This window comes from Muntiacus reevesi, chromosome 4, assembly GCF_963930625.1.
Source record: "Muntiacus reevesi chromosome 4, mMunRee1.1, whole genome shotgun sequence".
In the NCBI taxonomy this organism is placed as follows: Eukaryota; Metazoa; Chordata; class Mammalia; order Artiodactyla; family Cervidae; genus Muntiacus; species Muntiacus reevesi.
In genome coordinates, this window is record NC_089252.1 from 91653151 (window position 1) to 91678094 (window position 24944).

Sequence of the window (24944 nt, forward strand, 5' to 3'; positions counted from 1 at the left end):
TGTGGAATGAATGATTACAAAATAATACTTATTATTGAAGATTCTCTTCATTCCAGGTGTGATTACAAATACTTTCCATACTTCTAAATTCTCACTGGAACCCCATGAGGCAGACACTTAGTTCTTATGTCCATTTCACAGAAGAGGAAGCAGAGGCACAGAGAAGTGATTTTTTCCAAGGTCATACAACAGTCAAAAATTGCTGAGTCAGGATTCAAATTCTGACGTAAAAATCTCTCAACCTTTTTATAATACCAGGGACTGAACTTCAAGCCACTCTTAGTGAAAAGTCCACTTACTACCAAGCAAGAAATAGGTAATCAATGTCTCTGATAGGTGATGCTCCCTGGAGTAACATCAAATCCAAGTGAATCCTTGGTGAAAATTCCATTAGTTGGCTATCAACTGGGGATAATTATCCAATGGCAGGTGATTCCTGAGTATTTTTCTCCATCCACACCACCACTTCCCAGTGTAAGCTATTATACTCTTCTTCCTGGGCTACATGTGTATCTTTCCAGCCCTTTCTATAAAAAACAGTCGGAGCCATTTAAACAAACAAATCCACCATTCTCTGTCACTTTCCTACTCCAAAACCTTCACTGTATTCTATATATATTTAGGAAAAAGTCAAAAAGTCTACATTCTTCATCTGAGTGTAGAAAATCCTGCTGACTTTTCCAGACTCCTCTCAAGGTTTTTTCCCTGTATCCAGTCACACTCTATCTACTTTCATTTCCTGGAGGAAAAACGCTCTTTCCTAGCTAAAGATATTTACTCTGGCTGCTTCTTTAGTTGGGCACACCAACACTCTGTGCTCCCAACCATCCAACTGTGTCATTGTGACCTGCTGTCACAGGTCTACTGATCTTTCCTTTTGGTCTCAGCTTGGCCAGAAAGGATTTTCTTGATATATTCCAGTCCCAGATCATACTAGAGTCCTCTAAAACACACCATCAAAGTCTTGCTTCTTTGCTTTTCAAACTCCCCTTATACTCTTATAATTATGCATTGAATATCTGTCTTCCTTTCTTGCCGTATCTTCAGTAGCAAAGATCTGTCATAGTGCTGATACTTCATACTTGTTGAGTGAATTAATAGACATATATTAAATAATTAAATTGTGTCACTTCTAGGAACCATTACCTTGGAGACAATAAAAGGTTTAAATATGTCTTAAAAGTGTGACTAGTTGGTAGAGCACTGGAATAGTTTACCCAGGAACACTGACAATTAAAAAAAACAGTAATATTATAATAATTGCTAATATATTCCAAGGATTTACTATGTAAAAGACATTTTTCCAAGAACTGTGAACAAACTGGTCATTTTTGTTTTTGATTTTCGTTGGCTTTTCCTTAAGACCAAATCAGAGGTCTCTCATTTTCCTCCTAAAAACTGGTAAGAAACAACAATATCAATGGTAGTGGCAGTGTTGCTAACAGTAAAGATGATGATGATAATAGTGTTGGTGATGGTATTTTACTACATGCTATATTCTTTATATGAAGGACAATCATATATGATTCTAAGGGTCACTTAATAAGACAGGTAATATTATTACCCACATCATAAAGATGAAGAAACTAGATAGAGAAGGGTTAAGTAACGGTCTATATTTATATAGATAATACAGGTATAGTCAGGATTCATATCAACCCAGTCTTGACATTCATTTAGTAGCTGAAAACAGCAATATGCTATTTCCATTTTGGGGGTTAATCGGCTCTGCTGTGTGGCTCTTGCTTAGTGTCTCTCCCGAGGCTGTAGTCAGTTGGGATCTTTAGTCATTTAACGTGTTCACTTGTCTCGGCATCAAAGATGGCTTAGTTGGACAGCTGGCAGCTGATGCTGCTGTTGGCTGGGAATGCTTTTGATACTGCGGACTGGAGGGCCTACACGTGACCTCTCCATGTGGCTTGGACTTCCCACAGCACTGAAGCTGGGTTTTGATAGGGATCATTCCAACAGGGGTAATTCCACAATATCAGGGGAAACTGCAAGGCTTCTTAGGAGCTAGAGTTATAAGTTTAGAACATGACTATTCTCACATTCTATTGGCCCAGCAAACACCAAGGAAATCCCAGGATGAAGGGAAAGGAGTTACACTTAACGTCTGGACATGCAGAGCAGCACAGGTACACACAGGGGGAAGAAATTGATGAAGACTGTCTTGAAAACTATCTTCCTTAAGATACTATGTTGTTTCATAATTTGTTTACACCGGCACTGATACTCTTTAATGCTGATCATGGTGGATAAGAAGGTAAGCCTTGCTACCCTCCTTCCAGGTCCCAAAGGATAACAACTTCAAGCATTCTTCACACAAACCATAGACACAGTGGTATTTGATTTGAGAAGGTCTGTCTGTCTTTTTTTTTCTCTCTTGCTTGAGGGAAAGAAGTTTCACTATCATTCTATTTCAAGAAGCAAGTGGGAAAATCCTGCAGAATAAACAGGAGCCCTTCAAAGGATGCCTCTTAAATCACTGTCCATGGAGACCACTTTTCCCTTTAAGCCTGTGAAGAAAGTTTGGCGTTTCCTAACTCGCTTTGATGTAAATTCCTTTCTCAGTTTCCTTTTTTTTTTGGTCCACATGGGAGCCAAGGGAGCATGTGTCTCTCTGAACCCTCACAATCAACCCTGAGTTGCTTTAGATATCTGTCCTCCGGCACTGCCTGCAGCGGTGTGGACTCTGGATGGAACTGAAAGTGTGCCCCCCAAGCCAAAATGATTCAGAATGGCAGCTGGTGAGCTGAAAATTCTGTGAAAGCAATAAATGACAAGTTGCTACATACACCTCATATACATTTCGGTGCAACTTAAAATTACTAATTGTACAATTATTTGCCAACTTAAAAATGTAAAGCTGGGAACTTTTCTCAAAATAAGAGTCCAGATTTTGAGGTTCCAAGTAGTCATTCTTGCATAAACTACATTTACTAAGCATCAGGCTTGATGCCATTTTTGTTTTCTTTCAAGTAAAATGAGAATTTAAGGGAGAACACAGAATACTTCCAAATTTCTAAATGATTTTTCCTGTGTACAAAAGGGTAATGTTTCTCTTTGATGGAATTTTTGCAAATATTAAATTATGTATTTTATATAAAATTGAATCACATATTTCTTTTTTTTTTTTAATCACATATTTCAATAGCAAATATAACAGGCATGAAAGGTTTTGAAAACACTGACTCTTGGTAAGTATACAATTCAACAGGTGAGAACAGCAAATACGCAGGGGAGCTAGAAAGTGATCTAATAGAAGACTCACTGCATTGCTGGTCTCCACTGGGATATTTTTACAGAGGGGAGGGACAGTTTCCATTCATCTGGTATTTGGGTTAGAGGTCAGTTAAGAGAGCTTCTGGTGTGTTTCTTTGTTTTCCACTGTGGCTGTGACTTAGCCCCATGGAAAATCACATTGTCCACAGTCTAGAGGAAAATCAGCATGACCTTTGCCAAGTCTTATGAAATCTAGGCCTTGTTTAAATAAATGTTATCATTTTTAATAGCATGTTCCATGTGCTAGGCCCTATTTAGCTGTTTCACGTGGTTTATCTAATTTTATCCTTCCAAAACCCCTATGAGATAGTGCACCAATTAGAAATAGCATTAAGTTCCTTAATTGCATTAAGTTGCATTAGTGCAAAAATAACAGGGGTTTAAAAACAAATTTGATTTCTTCTAAGGAAGGTAACTTAAAAGGCAAACAGCCCTGGGCTTGGAATTAGGAATTCATCCATCATGTGTGACTTCCATTTTCAAAATTATTGCATGATCCTAGATGACCACTAGAGTCTTCACATCTGTTTTGTGGCAGCAAACGGTAGAAGGGAGGAAAGTTCTCTAGAAGCACTATCTAAGATCTAGAACTTATACTGCAAAGGCCACACTTGTCTGTGATGGGAGTCTGGGGTGTATTTTTAGCTGTGCAATTTAATACTCAATTTGAATCTGGGTTCTTCTACAAAGCAGGAAGAGAATGGATACTGATCCTCAACTATTAGACAAGGACCCAGCTAGTTCTTTTTACCATTTCTATCATACGGAGAAGGGAACTGAGACTTATCAAGGTTTAGATCTTGATCACAAAGGTAGTTAGTGAAAGCCTAAAATTTTTACCAGGCGAGGTGTTATATTTAATCACTACCGTCAACCCTGTAGTTGATACTATTGGCTCTAATTTTCAGGAAATGGACTTAAAGAGGCTAAGCTCACAAATGAATGCAGGGCAAATAAGATCATATGTGGAATCTGGTTTACTAGATCCCAAATGGGGATCTCTAAACTATTCTACCACACTAATACCATTGCGTGTTTTAGGAAAGAGTCAACATAGATTCCTGGCACCATCTCATCCCTCTACACGAAGTCCCCAGGGGATGTTGCTCATTGAATGAAAATACCAGGTATCGTCAGTCGTGTCTGACTCTTTGCAACACCATGGACTATAACAGCCTGCCAGGCTCCTCTGTCCATGGGATTCTCCAGGCAAGAATATTGGAGTGGGTTGTTATGCCGTCCTCCAGGAGCTCTTCCTGGCCTAGGGATTGAACCCACATCTCTTACATTTGTTGCACTGGCAGGCAGGTTCTTTACCGCTAGTGCCACCTGGGAAGCCCATTTACAATATATAACTAAATATGGTTCATTATCCTTAAATCTGCTTTCATTCTTTCTAATCATGGCAAATAGATGGGGAAACAGTGGAAATAGTGGCTGACTTTATTTTTTTAGGCTCTAAAATCACTGCAGATGGTGATTGCAACCATGAAATTAAAAGATGCTTACTCCTTGGAAGGAAAGTTATGACCAACCTAGACAGCATATTAAAAAACAGAGACATGACTTTGTCAACAAAGGTCCATCTTGTCAAGTCTATGGTTTTTCCAGCAGTCATGTATGGATGTGAGAGTTGGAATATAAAGAAAGCTGAACGCCGAAGAATTGATGCTTTTGAACTGTGGTGTTGGAGAAGACTCCTCAGAGCCCCTTGGACTGCAAGGAGATCCAACCAGTCCATCCTAAAGCAGATCAGTCCTGAGTGTTGATTAGAAGGACTGATACTGAAGCTGAAACTCCAATACTTTGGCCACCTGATGTGAAGAGCTGACTCATTTGAAAAGACCCTGAAGCTGGGAAAGATTGAGGGCAGGAGGAGAAGGGGATGACAGAGGATGAGATGGTTGGATGGCATCACTGACTCAATGGACATGGGTTTGGGTAGACTCTGGCAGTTGGTGATGGACAGGGAGGCCTGGCGTGCTGTGGTTCATGGGGTCGCAAAGAGTCAGACACTACTGAGCGACTGAACTGAACTGAATCACGCAGTATCTAACTTTGCTTGATCATAAAAAGTCATCTAAAATGTTTGTCAAAAATAAATTCCCCCAAAATAAACAAATAAATAAACAAATTCCCAGTTCTTTTCCCTGGAGATTATACTCAGTAGATGGAGTAGAGCTGAGAAATCCATGTTGAAAACCTGCTCCAGCTCATCCTTGCGATCAGGCTAATGTGGGAAATATATATACATGGTTTAACTATATGCTTCCTCTTTTACTGCTAAGTTTGCAGGAACTTGAAGGTGAAAATGTCTTCCCACAATAGTTTCTCTTTTTTTAAAAAAGGCTTTCCTTCCAACATCAAGAAAAAAAATAACAACAAAATGTTGTTTCTTTTTGATTTTCTCCTGCTTTCTCTACAAAATAAATATGGACACATCACAAACAAATAATCATTTAGAGTCCAAAGTCATGTATCTTGAAACTTCAGGACTAAAAAGCCGTCCATGAATAAAATGAAGAATGAAAGACCACAGTGAAACAACAGAACTTGAGACAACACTCCTTTCTGATTCATTCATTGGTTTCTTCTTTCATTCACGGAGAGATCAGATGAACTCAGGAAAAAAAGAGCGAATGCAGACTCTCAGAAAAGCAGTTTGCTCAGAAATTCTCTTTGTAGTCTGGTTTCCCTTTGTGCCTCAACTTCTATAAAAGAGAATCTCAGTAACACAGAAGCCTTCTTTGAGTGTTTTGGAAAAGGCCTGATGCAAAAAAGTGCACTGGTTAAAACAGAATAGGGTCCAAAAAAGGCACTGCTTCTTAATTGATCAAGACCCAATCGCAGGAGGAAAGGGAGTTTTGTTTACAAATCTACTTTATGAAGCAATGGGGACCCACATGGACCAGTCTCCACACAGAGGTACAATATACAGAGGAGAAGACATCTCATTCTCTAATTTCTAGTTTTGTGCATGTTTCCATTTCTATCTGGTATTCATGAAATAGTGCAGAAGTGCTAATCTGTAGATAAATATGTAAGTATACATAAATTGAGGGTATGTACTCAAACTTTTTTTTAACTGATGAGGTACGTGATCAATACAATTTGATGTAGAACAACATATCTTTAGTGAGCTTCAGAATCACCTAAAAGACTTGTTAAAATGCAGATTTCTGGGATACACACTCAGAGATTCTGATTTAGTAGGTCTATGGCAGAGTCTATGAAATTACATTTTTAACAATTTCCCAGGTGGTGCTGACACTGTTCATCCATAAACAACACTTTGAGTAGCACTGTTCTAGAGGAGTGATGAGCATATGATTTGGTCTCAGGATTGCTTTATACTCTTAAAAAAGGTTGGGGATCCCAAATAACTTTATTTGCTACTATTTATGAATACTGAATTAGGAATTAAAACATGTATTTATTGGTTTAATCTTTGAAACATAATAATAATAAACTTCATGTTAATACTTATTGTAATGAAAAGAAATTACATTTTCAACATGAAATAATTAGCAAGAAGAGTGGCTTATTTTACAGTGGGTAAATCTTTCTAACACCTGGCTTAATAAAAGAAATATGAAGCTTCATATTTGCTTCAATACTCAGTCTGTTGTGGAGCAGGAAAAGGGGGAGGGGGTCCTGATATTATTTAAGAATATTATATTATCATAAGAGTCTTTGAAGATAGTTGTGGATATTCTTTCATACTCAAAATTCAAAAAGTAGTCATTCCTTAAAGTTTATTTTCAATACAGCTCTGAAATTTCATCAATGAACTTTCCACACTTATTAACATGACAGTTCATTCATCTTTCACTTTGAATGCTCTTACCTCGATGCAAGATTCTGTAGAATATTCACTGGAATGTATTGGTTTACTGAATTAAGCAGATTTTTCAAATATTGACATATGTTATTATATTTTAAAAATCACATTTGTTAATATAACTACCAATTATGTCAGATAAGTCTGTAAGAACGGGGAATCTGTCAAGCTTAAGTCCTCCAAAATTTTAATTTTTCACTTGAAAGCTTGAGCTTTATCATTGGCAACAAATATTGTCAGTTGTTTCCCTTGGAAGTGACAGGCTTGCTTTTTTTTTTTAATAAAGAAAATGCATGCCAAAGAACAAGTCTGAATAATCATAGTTTGCCAACGTTTTGATAAAAATGATATTCCATATAAAAGGTGGCTAGTTTAGTTTGCTCTCTGATCAGTTACTTAGTCCTTCTTCTAGAAAAAATACTTTTATGTAAACATCAGTTTATCCCATGGACTATTTAAGTGTTCAAAGGTTTAGATTAAATAAATGAGTAGCTTTTACTGCTTTAATGGCATTCTTAAGTAAAACTGGCATTTTAAAACATTTTATTGTGAGCATGTGTTGGTGAATAAAACAATGGTTACTGGTATGTTTTGGAGAAACTGCCTTAATTTCTGCTAAGGCAACAGCAATTTTACCCATGGTTTCTTTTGTATCGTTAGTGCAAGTGTCAATGAAATGGAAAAAAAAAATTACTGCTATTGTGAAAGAATTTTGAACATGCAGCTGCCTCAAAAGGCTCTAGGGAACCTCACCATCAGGGGTGGGGTCACATTTGAGATCACATTTGAGAATCACTATTCTAGAGAATAATACAGAGTTAATACTACAAGTGGAACTTGGCATGCAAATATATTTCCTTTGACCATCACAGCATTTTAAAATATGAATTAGCTGTAAGCATTTAATAACCAGATGATTTCATATAAAAATCTGAGCCCTGGGCTTTTCTTGAAAGATCAGAGATATGATAACATTGGACTCTCTTTCCTTCCTCATGATAATGGACTGGCTACCCTTTACATGAGGCAGGTTCCTCTCCAGTTGGCACAACCGCCCCCATCCCAACTTACTTCATTCATTACATTTGCCTTCCTAGGTACAAAGCAGTCTGAGTCTGTAAATGCTAGTATTATGATAGAAAGATGAAAAGCAAAGCCTGTGAAGTTAATATATGCCAGATATAAAATCCCAATCTTTCTATGACTAGCTATGTGACTTGTGAAGTGACTCTCAGTGTTCTTATCTTTCTTAGTCTCAGTTTTTTTATCTTCCAAATGGGGATAATACTATGAAAGTTGTGAGGGTTAAACGGGATTATAAAAGTAGAGAATTTTGCTCAGTCTCTCAAATCCCTAAATTCATAATAGAAGCTAGTTCTGTTGATGATGCCAATGGTGACAGAGCCATGTATTCAACCTTCGCAGGGACCCTAGAAGTTATGTGGTCTTGTTTTAGAGATGAGGAAAATGAGGCACAGAAAGGCACTCAATGACAGCAACCTCCCTAACACCATCTGAAAGAAAAGTGAGACAACAATAAATGCCGAATACTGAGCACTTAGCATGCTGCTGGTATTACGCTAATTACATCCATCATCTCAGCTAATCTTTACGAAACCCTGTGATAGAGATATTTTATTGCCATTAAACAGATGAGGAAAATAAGGCTCAGGGTATTTAAGGAAGGTTCTCAAGTAGAGCCTACACAGACAGAGCTCCATGAATTCAGAGCTACAAAGTTTTGGTCTTTATGAATCTCAAGTACTGTCTTCCACACACAACACTGGTTTGTACTGAAAATACATCCAGCTATCTAGTCTATATCCATCTTTACTGGTGACTGATTATCAGTGCTTATAAGGAAGAAATCTGTGCTAATTCCTGTAGGCCTGTGGACATCATATCACATAGGTGCTTCTTTCTGTGGAAATTCTCCAACACACACCAATGAAAAGAACAAGCAGAAACATCTGAAAGACTACATGTTCCAATAAGACTGATTTATAATTTATCACATCACCTTTTGGTAGAGAGAACAGTTTGACATTAACAGACGTTTCAATGTTTATAGAAATAAACACACACTTCCCCCTTCACAAATATGCCATAATTTGTGAATCATATAATGAAGCATAATTAACTGGCTGTGAAAAATTAAAACCAAGAACGTGGTTTTGTCAAATAAATAATGAAGGAAATTCACAGTATCTTTTTAAGAAAAGCTCCCCATGGTTTGTGACTGTAATTAGAACCACGTGAACTTTGGCAGAGAGTACTATCAAATTTCCCAAAACCTTTACTGACATTAGAATATTTTGGATTTAGGTCACATTCCTGGGCAACTGACATTCTCTCTTATTTGCAATTAAATTCTGAAGTTTTCAAACACTCTCTGACCTATCATAACATTTCTATCTTTTCATAAGTTTAAAAATAACCTTGCTTGGGTTAATTGGATCCCAAAGGGTTGTAATTTTTGGTATTTTAATTCATTTTGTCCTTGGCTGATTGTCAAAACTTACTGGAAATAAAGCTTCACAATAAACTCATATTTACTCTAAGTGGTTTCAGAAATGAGCGTACCAATGACACAGGGTGAAGCCAAACTGCCTCTGAGAAGCCTTGGAAAGCACGAGCTATGATGATAAAATGCCAAGAAGCCAGACAAAAAATAGGTAACTCAGTTATCTGTCTTACTTCAGTTACCAAATGCCCAGATGTCATGATATCTGGGCAATTCATTAAATGTTAACCATTTATAAGGATTATTGCTGTGCTGACAGCCTTAAACATGAGTCCATTCCACAGATTTGAGAGATCATCATTGTTAAATGGTGCTATAATTTGTGCCACTGATTGCGTAAGTACAATAGTGTTAGTCGCTCAGTCTTGTCCAACTCTTTGCAACCCCATGGACTGTAGCCCACCGAGCTCCTCTGTCCGTGGAACTTTCCAGGCAGCAATACTGGAGTGAGTTGCCATTTCCTCCTCCAGGGGATCTTCCCAAACCAGAGACTGAAACCAGGTCTTCTGCATGGCAGGCAGTCTCTTGCATTGCTGGTGGATTCTTTACCAACTGAGCAATCATGGAAGCCTGGGTAAGTACAATGCACTCTCTTAGAACAATGACCTTGCCAGTGCCCTCTGAAAAAGTGAGTAAAGATCCTCTTTTGATAGATGAGAAAACTAAGACTTAGAAAGATTAAGTTTCTGCAGAAACCACTGAGGCTTAGCAAGATTAATAATGTTGGTAGAAACCACTGAAAAACACCCTGATGCTGGGAAAGATTGAAGGCAGGAGGAGAAGGAGGCGACAGAAGAGGAGATGGTTGGATGGCAACCATTGACCCAACGGACATGAGTCTGAGCGAACTCCGGGAGATAGAAAAGGACAGGGAAGCCTGGCATGCTGCAGTCCATGAGATTGCAGAGTTGGACACAACTGAGCAACTGAAAGGCCATGACTGAGCAACTGAAGAGCAGCAACAACTGAACTAGTACATGACAAGGGGAAGATCTGAACCCGTGTCTGTGGGATTTCCAAGTCCAGGCTGTGCTTAGGGGTGGAGGCATGGTGTGACTCAGGGCCTGCAAATGGAAATGCTCCCAAGGGCCAGGCAGATGGCCTGAACTTGAGAATGTGGTTCAGTTCCAGACTGCAGGTAATGGCCAGAATGCCAAGGAACTGGAGACTTCATACCTTGCCTGATATCTTTCGAATCCAAAGTTCCAAAAAACATGATGCAAGCAAACCAAAACAGAATCACGTGTTCTTCCCCGTTCTTCAGCTGGCTGCTCTGATGTAGACCAAATAAAGTAAAAACGATCTCATAAATATGGGCTGCTTTTCTCGTTTAGCAATTTTCACTTTAGCCTAAATGAGTTGTTTAGAAAGCAGCTCAAGTCTGTTTCAATAAGAGTTTAGCAATGAATAAAATTTTCCTTGCTACCAAATTTAAATGAAGTATACGTGAAACTTTTAGAAGCCGTGCCTGGAGTGGAGTCAGCAATTCTGAGCTCTCCTCTTAAATCCTTGCACTAGCTTCTTACAGTTGCAAAATGCTCAGTTCGGTATTCAAAGATTCCCGGAGCTAGTTCAAGGTGCTCATCAGTGATGAACTGCCCTCAGGCAAGTGGCCAATGAGAGGCCCTGAATCAGTTAATAAATGAATAACTGGGCATTCAAATCTAATTGTCTTGATATTGAATTCTCTATCCAGTAGACACAAAGACTTTTACAATAATTCTAATTTGTCTTTGGAGTGTCAGAGAAGAATGAAAACAATTTTTTTTTCTTTTTTGGAGTATTAGAGAAGAATGAAAATATCATAGATGTTCCCTAATAAATATGGTAGGGAAGGATTGGGTTTCAATATTGTACCAACATTAGTTCAGTAAATTTCCATTAGATACATCAGTTTTAGTATCTAAACCCTGCCTTTGCCAGTGTGTGCATGCTAAGTCACTTTAGTCGTGCCCAACTCTTTGCGAATCTATAGACTGTATAGCCTGCCAGGCTCCTCTGTCCTTGGGATTCTCCAGGCAAGAATATTGGAGTGGGTTGCCATGCCTTCCTCCAGGGGATCTTCCCGACCCTAGGAATGAACATACTTCTCCTGTGTCTCAGAGGGAATAAAAGGATTGATGGACTTTTCCTAACTTTCTAAGGAAGCCTTTGGCAAAGTAGAAAAAAAAATGTTCAGATTTATTTAACCACTATTACCTATGTAGTGTGCCTGGGGAGAGTGCGGCTTCATTTAAACAAGTGGATATTTTGGAAACAACTGGCTGGAATCAGGTAAACATCTGGTTAAAGCAGCTGGTGAGTTGACAGCATTTACCCTTCTCCCCCAGCTGGCTTGCCTGAGATAAAGTAGCAGAGTCGACTATCAAGAGAGATTTTGTAGCCTGTAGCTGTGGAAATCGCTAAGAAGAGAAAAGGCACTTATTTGTTCTGGGTGGATTAGAAGCCCTAGAGGCTGGAGACTGTAACCAATGAGCCCTTTCATGGCTTCCTCAAGTGTGTAGCTAGCTTGTGTAGCTAGCTACACACTTGAAATTTGAAATTTCAATAATCCCTCCACCTTTGCAAGGGCACGTGTTGCCATGGAAGGCAATCAAGAGATGGGTTAAAACAGCCCTGGTTATGATTCTTGCCTTGAAATTAAACTCTAGCAAACAAATTGTTTCCTTTTTCCCCGAGAAGATTTTAAATCCAATTTATTTGAGGTTTCTATTTAAATTGAAAATACTGTAGCATCTCAGGCAAAGTGAAATCAATCTCTTTAGAAACAGGAGGAGGAGAAGGGAGAAGGGGAGAATGTGGGCCAAGTATATGTAGATTAAAACTTGCTTTTTCAAAGATTTTGAAATATGAAAAACTACCTCTGCCCATAAGATTAATGATGGATCCTCGGGACAGAACCACTCTGTTTAACTGCTTTCCTGGCTGCCTAATAGGCATCCCAAACTTAATGTATCTAAAACCAGATTCCTCATTCGGCTTCTGCCTGGCATCTTTCACTCCTAGGCTTTGCTCACCCACAAAACGGAACCAACAACCGAGTTGTGTATACCAACCCCTAGAAGTCATCTTTCATTCCTCTCTACACCTCACTTTCCAAAACTAATTCATCAGACCTTATCTCCTCAACATATCTCAAATTAATCTTGCTGCTACTATTACCCTGGACCATCACCTTTCATCCAGATTAGTGCAGCAGACTCTTAACTTGTTCCCCTAGCTTCCACTCTGGTTCTCAAGAATCTATTCCCTGTATGACAGTTAGAGATCTCCCTGAAACTCCCAACCTGGTAGCCACTAACTAAGCGGCTATCAAGCCATAGAAATATGGTTAGTTCCCACTGCAATAAGCTTTAAGTGTAAAAGTACACTGGATTTCAGAGATGTTGCACAAAAGATAAAAAAAAAAAAGGGAAAATCTCATTAATAATTTTATACTGATTATATGTTGAAATTATAATATTCTTAATGCATTTGGATTAAAGAAGCTATATCAATGAAGTTAATTTCACATTTCTTTTTGCTACAGCTAGCAGAAAATTTAAAATTATATATTTGTATTGGCCAGCACTATAATCAAAGAGATCATGTTCTTTAAAAATCCTCTTTTAGCTTCCCATAGCCCAAAGTCTGAGCTTTATTAGATCACAATCTATAAAGCCCTAAGTGATCTGGCCGTTGATTTCCTCTTATGCGCCTTTATAAACTCTAGGCTCTAGTCACACTGGCTTTTTGCCTCTTTTAAGTATATAAAAGACATTCTCCTCTTAAATGTTTTTCACATACTCACAGAACATTTGTAAATGTGCTTTGTCCCCCATAAAATATTATATAGTTCAGGTATTGGCAAACTAAGGCCCATAGGCCAACTTTCCCTCCCCTCCCCATACCTTACATTGGCCCCTTCCTCAAGCCATGCTCATCTGTTTACATCTTTTTTTTTTTTTTTTTTTTTTTTAAGTTTTTTGGCTGTGTTGAGTCTTAGGTATGGCACATAGGATCTTTCACTTGAGTGCACGGGCTAAGCATTTGTGGTGCTCAGGCATAGCTGCCCTGCCGCATGTGGGATCTTAGTTCCCTGACCAAGGACTTAACCTGCATCCCCTGCATTGCAAGGGAAATTTTTAACTACTGGACCACCAGGAAGTCCCTGTTTACATATTCTTTAATGACTAGCTCCCTGCTGCAAAGGTGGAGCTCATGATTTGTAAAAGAGGCTATATATGGACTCTTGGCCAAAGTAAAAAATATTCACTATCTGGCCCTTTACAGAAAACCTTTGTTGACATATAGATAGATAGATAGGTAGAAGTTATGCAGGATCCTTTATGAGCTGGGCCTTGTCTGTCTCACTGGTGTCTTCCCAAGCCATTTCATCTCTTCCATCCTAGACCCCAGCTGAGCCAGACCACACGCAGAGGCCTGTAGGCACTGACTTCTCCCAGGGTCAGAACTTTCTATTCATTTCCTTAGCTGGAAACGTTTCTCTTCCCTACATCTGGTGAAGTCCTATGTTAGTTGCAAGAGACAGCAGAAATGACTCTGGCTTGTTTAAGAAAGAAGTGGAATTCAGAGCTTCCATAAACGAGTGTGGGACTGCCTGGTCCAGAGGTTTAAGCTATGTCAGCAGGAACTGTTTTCTTTCTCTCCATCACCACGCTCTTCTTCCTCTGTGTTGGCTCTAATCGCAGGCAGTTTTCCTCCTGTGGTGCAAAACAGCTTCTAAGAGCTCCCAAAGCTATAAGGTTCCAGAAGTCCCAGAGAGACTGTTGTGAATTGGTTCTAATTAAACCGTAGGCCCATGCATGAACCTTTTGCTCACACTGGACAGAGGATGTGGTATTTTAATTGGCTGAAAGCTAGGTCAATTGTCAGCCTGCTGAGTGAGGTCTGCAGACCATTTACCAGGAGGGGAAGAGTATGATCTTCCTGGGGAAAATTAGGAGAAGCAGGAAATGAGAGCTGTGTGGCTAAAATCATGGATGTTTGCTACCTTGTCCTTGAAGTCCTAATGGACACACCATCCCTTTCTTTTGGGTGTCTTCACAGATTCTTTCACTGCTGCTTCAGTTGAATCCTACGATCTGGTCTCCTGTGACCCTGGGCTTTCCTCTATATCAGCACAGCTCACACCACATGGGAGTAAATGGTTACCTGACTTCTTTTCTGTGGGGGCTTCGAGCTTTTTGAAATAGGACTTTGCTCTTTGCATCCTCAGTATACAAACAGAGACCACTTTAGAGGAAGAGCCCAATACATGCTGGAAAATATATGTAAACATGGGCTTTAACCATTCTTCTCTTGAGTAAGGAATAGCCATACAAAGATTGTATTTTAGGAGGATTACTTTGGTAGTAACAGGTAGGGTAAATTTGGGAAGACTGTAGCTAGAAGGCCATACTATATTACAGAATGAGATGAAGAGGAATGAAAGGGGCTGGACCACGACTATAGGAAAAGAGATGAAGGAACCTGATGTCTAGAAATTTTCTTTCTATATCACTCATCCAGAAACAAGGTTATAAATTATTGATCAAAAGCTTCAACCAGTAAAAAAAGCTACTGTTCACTGATACTTGCCTAAGAGCTAAGCATATGTATTTGTTTTATATAAATTAAAAAATTAAAGTCTCTCAATGCCACTTGGGGTAAGCAATATTCTAATTTTAGAGATGATAGGGAAAGAGTTTTAGCAATGTTAAGCAAGCTGTCCAAAGTTATGCAGTGAATCAGGGTAAACTTTAGATCTGAATGAAAATCTGCCTCTAAAAACTGTATTGTTTTTAATTACAAAAGAGGTAGGTGATACTTCTAAAACTCTTTTAGGTCCCAACCAAGTAAGTTTGGGGTTCAGAGTCCATATTATTTTTAACTATTTGAGCAAGACATAACTTGCCTGTAGTAATATTCTTTGTAAAAGTTGATTACAACACCCACTGTTTATAGGCGCCTCATGTCTGTTGGCATAGTAATTCCTCAGTAGATTTCTCTGATAGCACCTGATAAAGTCAGAATTCAAATAATGGTCACAACATGAATGAATAGCTCATGGCAGTCATCACAGGATCTGGGATTATGTATCAGATACAGTAAAGAGATACTGGAAATAAATCATTCACATTCAAAAAAACATAATTGTTTATAAGATAGCCAAGTTTATGAAGGATTTCTGTAATACTTACACCCTCATTACTTGCTACACAAAGCAAAAAGTACTGGCAATTAATTAGATTCCAGGCCCACTTCTTCCTCTCAAAAAGTTTACAATTTAAAAGGAAAGAAAGAGACACATAAGGTCTTGAAGATTTAAGTTTACAGAACCTAAGAGCTGGAAGGGTTATTCCAGATCATCTAGGCCAGTGGTTCTCAAACTTCAGGATCCTTCAGAATGACCTTCAGGACTTTGATGAAACACAGGTTTTGAGCCCTGCCACCTTAGTTTCTGACTCAGTTGTCCTGAACAGACCCTAAGAATGCACATATCTAACAAGTTTCCAAGTCATGCAGACATTACCGGTATGTGGATAACTCTTTGAGATACATTGATTTAGGCCAAGTTTCTCATTTTGTAAATGAGATAATCCAAGCCTAGGGAAGTATAAAGCTTGTCTGAAACTACATTAGCTAATTTTACAGCTGAAAATGAGGGAAATAATTTGTGGACTCCTCTCTAAGTAGAGGTGTGTATACATGTATGTATACATATGCAGATTTCTTTTCGTGCCTATGAAGCATTCATTACTCCTTCTTTTGGTCATAAGAATGCTTTCATTCCTCTGTGTTCCTATGATTTGAGTGGAATTAATGTCATTTAATTAATGACATTACATTCCAGAGATAAGTATATAAAGAACACTTGGAAATAAGTCAAAAATTTATCTTTCAGAGGGGTCACTGATTAAGCATGCATGTTTTCCAGAATCTACCCTGAAAATACAGTTTCATATTATATAAAGATATCAACTAGCATTGTTTTAATAGGAAAAAAAAAAACCCAACAAAGAACCAAAAGATCCATCAAGAAAAGATCATTCAGCTGATTTATGATAGATGCCTGCAATGGAATGTATGCTGTCATTTCAAAAAATAAGAGAGATGTACTGATAATGATACCTGAAACCCTTGCAGAACTCTTATTTAGGACATTCAAAGAGTTATAAGACCTAGCCAGTGAGAAAAAAACAAGCTAAACATAGCTTTGACAAACCTAGACAGCTTATGAAAAAGCAGAGACATCACTTTGCTGACAAAGGTCTGTAGAGTCAGAGCTATGGCTTTTCTAGCAGTCTTATATAGAAATGAGACTTGGACCATAAAGAAGGCTGAGTGCTGAAGAATTGATGCTTTTGAACTGTGGTGCTGGAGAAGACTCTTTAGAGTCCCTTGGACCTCAAGGAGATCAAACCAGTCCATCCTAAAGGAAATCAATCCTCAATATTCATTGGAAGGACAGATACTGAAGCTGAAACTCTAGTACTTTGGCCATCTGATGCAAAGAGCTGACTCACTGGGAAAAATCCTGATGGTGGGAAAGATTGAAGGCAGGAGAAGGGGATGACAGAGGATGATATGGTTGGATGGCATCACTGACTCAATGGCCATGAGTTTGAGCAAACTCCAGGAGATAGTGAAGGACAGAGAAGCCTGGCATGCTGTAGTCCATGGGGTCACAAAGAGTTGGACATGACTGACTGAACAAAAAATAGTGCATAGAGTTACCATTTATGCAGGGTACAGGAATACATGTATTCACATAAATACACACATAGCATGTAAGTTTGTATGTGTATGTGGAACTACTGTTTGTAGGGGAGAGCACTATATATTCTTATATATATATATATTTTATACATTATATATTCTTAGAGTACTATATATTCTTATATGTATTTAAATACATACATATACCTTACATACATATACATGCATATACCTTAGAGCACTGTATATTCTTACACATATATTTATAAACATACATACATATACCTACATAATAATATAAATGTGATGACTATATGAGTTAAAGTGATGTCACTCAGTCATGTCTGACTCTGTGACCCCTTGGACTATAGCCCACCAGGTTCCTCCATCCATGGAATTTTCCAGGCAAGAGTACTAGAGTGGGTTGCCATTTCCTTCTCCAGGGGATCTTCCTGATCCACGGATTGAACCCAGGTCTCCCTTGTTGCAGGCAGACGCTTTACCATCTGAGCCACTAGGGAAGCCCACATATGAGTTAGTATATATCTAAATATTCCATAAAGTTACTTTTCTCTCTGGAATCTCTCTGATAAAATAGAAGTACAGAGCTTGGTGTTTGCATACATGACACTTGTATGCATTTTTCAATTTATCCGCCCATGTAAACAGTATTTTCAATATCTGTACACTTACAAGTTACAGTTCAGCTTGTTCTTATATTAATGGAAAAAAAACCAAACCTGTTGCATGCTTCAAAGTGGAACAGACATTGAGGACCACTTGTCACAATGTCTTAAAATTGGTAGGTTCAATCTACACAAACTTACATTTATTCATCATTTCTCATAGCTTATCAACTACCATGCACAGAGATGATTCCAGAATTTGAGGGAAGGATGGTTATTTCAACTTTTAGCGTCTTATGGGAGGTGAATAAATATTCATTGAGAAAGTGTTCCATGTTTTGCAGGTTCTAAGCCTTACTGAAAATAATTTTTACTTGTCTTTTCTCTTACTTCCCCTTCATGTCCTAGAAGTTGCTGGATGTATTTTCTCAAACAGTTTGCTGGAAGTTCTGCAGACCTCTCATTTAGGAAGGGCCTACTGACTTTTTGTTGTTGTTGTTGTTGTTGTTGTTGTTGAGGAGCATGAGCAGACCAAATAAATATGCACAGGTATCCTGAGCACATAATAATAATAAGCATGGCTGAGAATTCTCCTCAGCTCTACTGTCAACTCGGCACACCGTGTTCTGATTTGTTAAACAAAGAAAGCAGCAAAGTTGGGAGTACCTAATGAGACAGCAAATGCTCCTGCTGTCACCGGTGAGAATCCAAGAATCACAGGGAGAGTGTCTATCACATCTCTAAGGATCAATTTCAGTCCTAATCTCCGAGGCTCCTTCTAGTTTTAAAATTCCATTTTATGATTGAAAAACTTCCTCCCTTAGTGAATAAAACACAGGAACCAAATCTCTCATGAATAGACAAATTATCCCCAAGCCCTAGTGGAACTGCTTTTATATCACTGATGGTCTGTGCACCTCATTTGAAATCTCCAGTTCTAAAACTCAAATTAAAGTGACGATGGCATATTATTATACATCATCAGTATGATTAACCCCTCCTGCCACCAAACTTGTAAACACCAAGTATTGTCAAACATGTAGAGCAATTCAAACTCTCATTCACTGCTGGTAGGAGTCTAAATTGGAAACTCTTCAGAAGACTGTCTGCCAGTATCTTTTAAAGCTGACAAAAATGCATATTCTTTTAACCAGAAATTTCACTCTCAGGTTTATATTCATTAGAAACAGTAAGATATGTGTATATCTATACATGTAATGTTTGTAATAGTCCCATACTGGAAGCTACTTATGTGCCCATCAAAAATAGACTAAGTCACAAAACATGGCATGTTCATTTTCTGGAATATCACATAGCAATGAGACTCACCACTATTATTATATAAAAAAAAAAAAAACCATGGATGATCTCACAAACTAATGAAGTTAAAAATAAGACATAAAAGACAATACTGTGTTAAGGAGGTATGTGAGGGCACATGCTAAGTAGCTTCAGACATGTCTGACTCTTTGCAATCCTGCCCATGGGATTCTCCAGGCAACAATATCGGAATGTCGCCCTCCTCCAGGGTATCTTCCTGACCCAGGATCAAACCCATGTCTCTATGTCATCTGCACTGTATGACCCAGGGAACTCAAACTGGGGCTCTGTAACAACCCAGAGAGGTGGGATGGCAAGGAAGGTGGGAGGGACATTCAAGAGGGACCCATGTATACTATGGCTGATTCATGTTGATGTTTGGCAGAAACCAACACAATTCTGTAAAGCAATAACTCTTCAATTAAAAAAATAAACTTAAAAATAATATATTGTGTTTAATTTCATTCATATAAAATTTTAGAGTTAAAACTAATGTATGAATGTTAGAAGTCAGGAGAGAAGATATCCTTGGAGAAGGAGAAGTTGGAAGAAAAGAGGGCTGATATATTCTCTTTTTTCATCTGAGTGATGAATGGGTGTGTTCATGTAAATTTGAGCAGCTTCTCAGTACTGTATTATTAATTGATAAAGATAACAGAAAACCACAATAGCTATTGTGATAGAATTTACTCATTCCATGATAATACCAAAACTGACTATTCTATCAATAATAACTACAACTAACATTGATGTAAGATTTTTCAGGTTACAAATGTGTTTTGTATCTCCTTTTATACAAACAACTCATGCAACTCAACAACAAAAACCAAATAACTCAACTGAAAAATAAGCAGAAGACCTAAAGAGACATTTCTCCAAAGAAGAAATACAGATGGCCAAGGCACATGAAAAGATGCTCAATACTGTTAATTACTAGAGAACTGCAAATTAAAACTACAATGAAGTACCAACTCACATTGTTCAGAATTGCTATCATTAAAGTCTACAAATAACAAACGCTGGGGAGGGTGTGCAGAAAAGGGAACTCTTCTACACTGCTAGTAGGAATGTAAGTTGGTGCAACCACTAAGGAAAAAAGAATGAATGTTCTTCACAAAACAAAAAACAGAATTACCATATGATCTGGCAATCCCATCCTGGGGAATATATTCATACAAAAGTATAATTCAAAAAGATACATGCAAGTCTATGTTCATAGCAACACTATTCACAATAGCCAAGGCCCAGAAACAATCTAGATGTCCATCAACAGATGAATGAAGAAAGAAAATGTGGTATATATACACAATGGAATACTACTCATCCATAAAAAGAACAAAACAATGCCATCTTAATGCTAGCAACATGGATAGACCTAGAGGCTGACATAGAGAGTGAAGTAAGTAAAAAAGACTAATACAAATGACACATGATATCACTTACATATGGAATCTAATATATGGCATAAATGAACCTATCGGAAACAGAAACAGATTCACAGACACAGAGAACAGACCTAGACAGACATAGACAGCAATCCCACAAAAGAACGGCTGGGGCAGGGATGGAATGGGAAGTTGGGGTTAGCAGATGTAAGCCAGTATATACAGAATGAATACACAATGAGGTTCTAGAACAGGGAACTATATTCAATGCCCTATGATAAGCTATAATGAGAAAGAATATGAATAAGACCACATATAACTGAAACACTTTGCTATATGAAAGTGAAAATGAAGTTGCTCAGTTGTGTCTGACTTTTTGTGACCCCATGGACTGTAGCCCACCACGATCCTCCATCCATGGGATTTTTCCAGGCAAGAGTACTGGAGTGGGTTGCCATTTCCTTCTCCAGACTTTGCTATATAGCAGAAATTAAAACAACATTGTAAATTAACTATTGTTATTGCTATTTAGTTACTAAGTTGTGTTCAACTCTTTTGTGACCCCCATGGAACGTGGCTAGCCAGGATCCTCTGTCCATGGACTTCTCCAGGCAAGTATACTGCAGTGGGTTGCCATTTCCTTCTCCAGGGGATCTTTCCAGCCCAGGGATCAAACTCGCATCTTCTGTCAAGTGGCTTCTCTACCACTGAGCCACCAAGGAAGCCACCATCAACTATACTTACTTCAATTTAAAATGATTTTGATCTTGGCAAAAATTTCCTACAGATTTTAAAGGACAGATATTTGGAAATGATTCACTTTGGGTTAATTTAGTGAGGCCCAGGCCATATCATATATTGTAGTTGGAACTGTTGAATCAGAGACAGGTACCTAATGACTGAAGACATCCTAAGCCAATTCAGAAAAATGATATTTATTGGATTTCCTTAATCATGTGAAAATATTCATTTTTACTCCACACTTTCAAGTACGTAGTGAATTGAGAATAGGTGTGAACATTAAGATGGTTAAACCTGAAATTAAATTCTCTGGTTCCTGGTCTCTATTTTTAAGGAGATAATGGCTTGATTTTCTACTCTCTATAGACTATGGATGGGTCTTGAGGGCATTGTGCTAAGAGAAGTAAGCCAGAAAGATGAAGAGCAATATACCATAGTAGCACTTATATTTGGAATCTGGGGGGAAAAAAAGGTTAAGTTCATAGAAACATAGAGTAGAAAAGTGGTTACCAGCGGCTGGGATGGTGATGGAGGATAGGAGAAATAGGGAGAGGTTGGTCAAAAGGTATAAACTTTCAGTTATGGGATGAATAGTTCTGAGGATCCAATGTAAAACATGGTGGCTAGTTGATAACATTATATTATATCATGAATATTGTATAATATGGGGTTGCAAAGAGTTGGACATGACTCAGTGACTGAACAACAAGTACAATTAAAATTAAAATTTGATAAAAGTGTAGAACAAATGCTACCACTAAAATAAAAAGGAAGATATATACATAAATCACCACAGTATATACACTTTAAATATTTTACAATTTTACTTGTCAATTACAGTCAGTGAAGTTGGGATAAAAAGACTAGCTGAACTCCATGCTTCTCTTTTATAACCTATGTGCCAAACAGGACAGTTCTAAGCACTTTCTTACTGTGTTGAATGCTGGTAGGTTTCGGAAGACAGTGGCTATCTCAGACTTAACAACTTCAGGTTAGCTCCTTCAAAATGAGAAGTCAATTTTAAAAAGTTTCTCTAGCAGGCGGTACCAGAACCTTTTCACATCTGACCCTGAGTAAAGGGGATTTTCAATTTCAACATCAAGAGTAACTCAAAGGAACAGAGCCTCTTTATATGAAAGTAAAACCTTAGGTAATCAGTTCAGCAGATCACATCTTACCTGTGAGAAACTCCACATTTCTAATGTTCAACAGAAAAAAACATGGTCCTACTGAAAAAACACAGCCACTAATGTGATAAACAAGATCTTTGTCCTAGGAGTCAAAGTTATCTTTGCCACTTAAATTGTTTTTTTCTTGTGCTATTTTCCCCCCTTTGCTAGAGACTGGTATCTTCGAGATGATTTATTTGACTCCCTTTGTCTTAATCTCTGGACACCTCTCTATGTATGACCTCTGTTTAAGTTTACTTTTCATGGAAAAGTAATAGAAATGGTTGGGAACATAGGTAGGAAAATAATCTTCAAAGGTTTATGAAACCAAGATGCTGAAGTAGCAATACACCCGGGTAAACTCAGTTATTTAGATAATCACTGTTCTCCAGAAGCGGAATTTAACTATCTTTGACTACCTGGAAGACCAAATTTGCACAGTGAATCCATATCTTAGTGAGCATGACCCTGGTGGCTTCAACAAAACAACATCTAAATCTTGTAGATGAGGATAAACTTCTGATGACTGGATAGACTTGGTTGGATGGTACAGCCAACTTAGCAGTGTTTCAGTAATGGGACACAGGTGTGGATATGAACCCTTAGGCAAAGCCTCAGATTTTCAAACGGACAAGTGGACAAGTGCCACATTCCTACTGTAACCCCCGTCTCCAGCCCCTTCAGAGAAGTGAAGCTGCCTGGAATTGTGAAACTACATGCTATGGAAACATAAGAACTTACATCCTGAATAATTTTAGTAACCTTGGTTTACTCAATCTCCTTAGCCTCTGTTTTGTTATCTAGGTATGGGGTCAATAATACTTACATAGTAGCACTATGCTATTAGAAAACTCCTATGTAGCGAGCAGCAGCTGCACGGAGCGAGGAGCGGCCCGTGCAGAGGAGATACCCTATGTCCAAGGTAAGGAGTGGTGGCTGTGTTTTGCTGGAGCAGTCGTGAAGATATACCCCATGTCCAAGGTAAGAGAAACCCCAGCAAGATGGTAGGCGCTGAGAGAGGGCATCAGAGGGCAGACAAACTGAAACCACAATCACAGAAAACTAACCAAGCTAATCACAAAGACCACAGCCTTGTCAAACTCAATGAAACTAAGCCATGCTGTGTAGGGCTACCCAAGACGAACAGGTCATGGTGGAGAGTTCTGAGAAAACGTGGTCCACTGGAGAAGGGAATGGCAAACCATTTCAGTATTCTTGCCTTGAGAACCCCATGAACAGTATGAAAAGGCAATACGATAGGACACTGACAAATGAATTTCCAAGGTCAGTAGCTGCCCAATATGCTACTGGAGATCAGTGGAGAAATAACTCCAGAAAGAATGAAGAGATGGAGCCAAAGCAAAAACAACACCCAGTTGTGGATGTGATGGTGCTGGAAGCAAGGTTTAATGCTGTAAAGAGCAATACTGCATAGCAACCTGGAATGTTAGGTCAATGAATCAAGGCAAATTGGAAGTGGTCAAACAGGAGATGGCAAGAGTGAATGTCGACATTTTAGGAACCAGCAAACTAAAATGGACTGGAATGGGTGAATTTAACTCAGATGACCATTATATCTATTACTGTGGGCAAGAATCCCTTAGAAGAAATGGAGTAGCCCTCATAGTCAACAAGAGAGTCCAAAATGCAGTACTTGGATGCAGTCTCAAAAACGACAGAATGATCTCTTCTCTGTTCGTTTCCAAGGCAAACCATTCAATATCACGGTAATCCAAGTCTATGCCCCAACGAGTAATGCTGAAGAAGCTGAACGGTTCTATGAAGACCTACAGGACCTTCTAGAACTAATACCCCCAAAAGATGTCCTTTTTATTATAGGGGATTGGAATGCAAAAGTAGGAAGTCAAGAAACACCTGGAGTAACAGGCAAATTTGGCCTTGGAGCACGGAATGAAGCAGGGCAAAGGCTAACAGAGTTTTGCCAAGAGAATGCAGTGGTCATAGAAAACACCCTCTTCCAACAATACAAGAGAAGACTTTGCACATGGACGTCACCAGATGGCCAACACTGAAATCAGACTGACTATATTCTTTGCAGCCAAAGATGGAGAAGCTCTATACAGTCAGCAAAAACAAGACCGAGAGCTGACTGTGGCTCAGATCGTGAAATCCTTATTGCCACATTTATACTTAAATTGAAGAAAGTAGGGAAAACCACTAGACCATTCAGGTATGACCTAAATCAAATCTCTTACAATTATACAGTGGAAGTGAGAAATAGTTTTAAGGGGCTAGATCTGATAGAGTGCCTGATGAACTATGGAGGGAGGTTCATGACACTGTACAGGGGATCAAGACCATCCCCAAGAAAAGAAATGCAAAAAGGCAAAA

General features: G+C 38.5%; 1 protein-coding gene across 1 annotated transcript in view; it reads right to left on the reverse strand.

Annotated features, from left to right (window-relative positions):
• The window catches only part of TAFA1 (TAFA chemokine like family member 1), a 513193-nt gene that overhangs the window by 37993 nt on the left and 450256 nt on the right, over nt 1–24944 (reverse strand). The gene's annotated exons all lie outside the window — the stretch shown is intronic.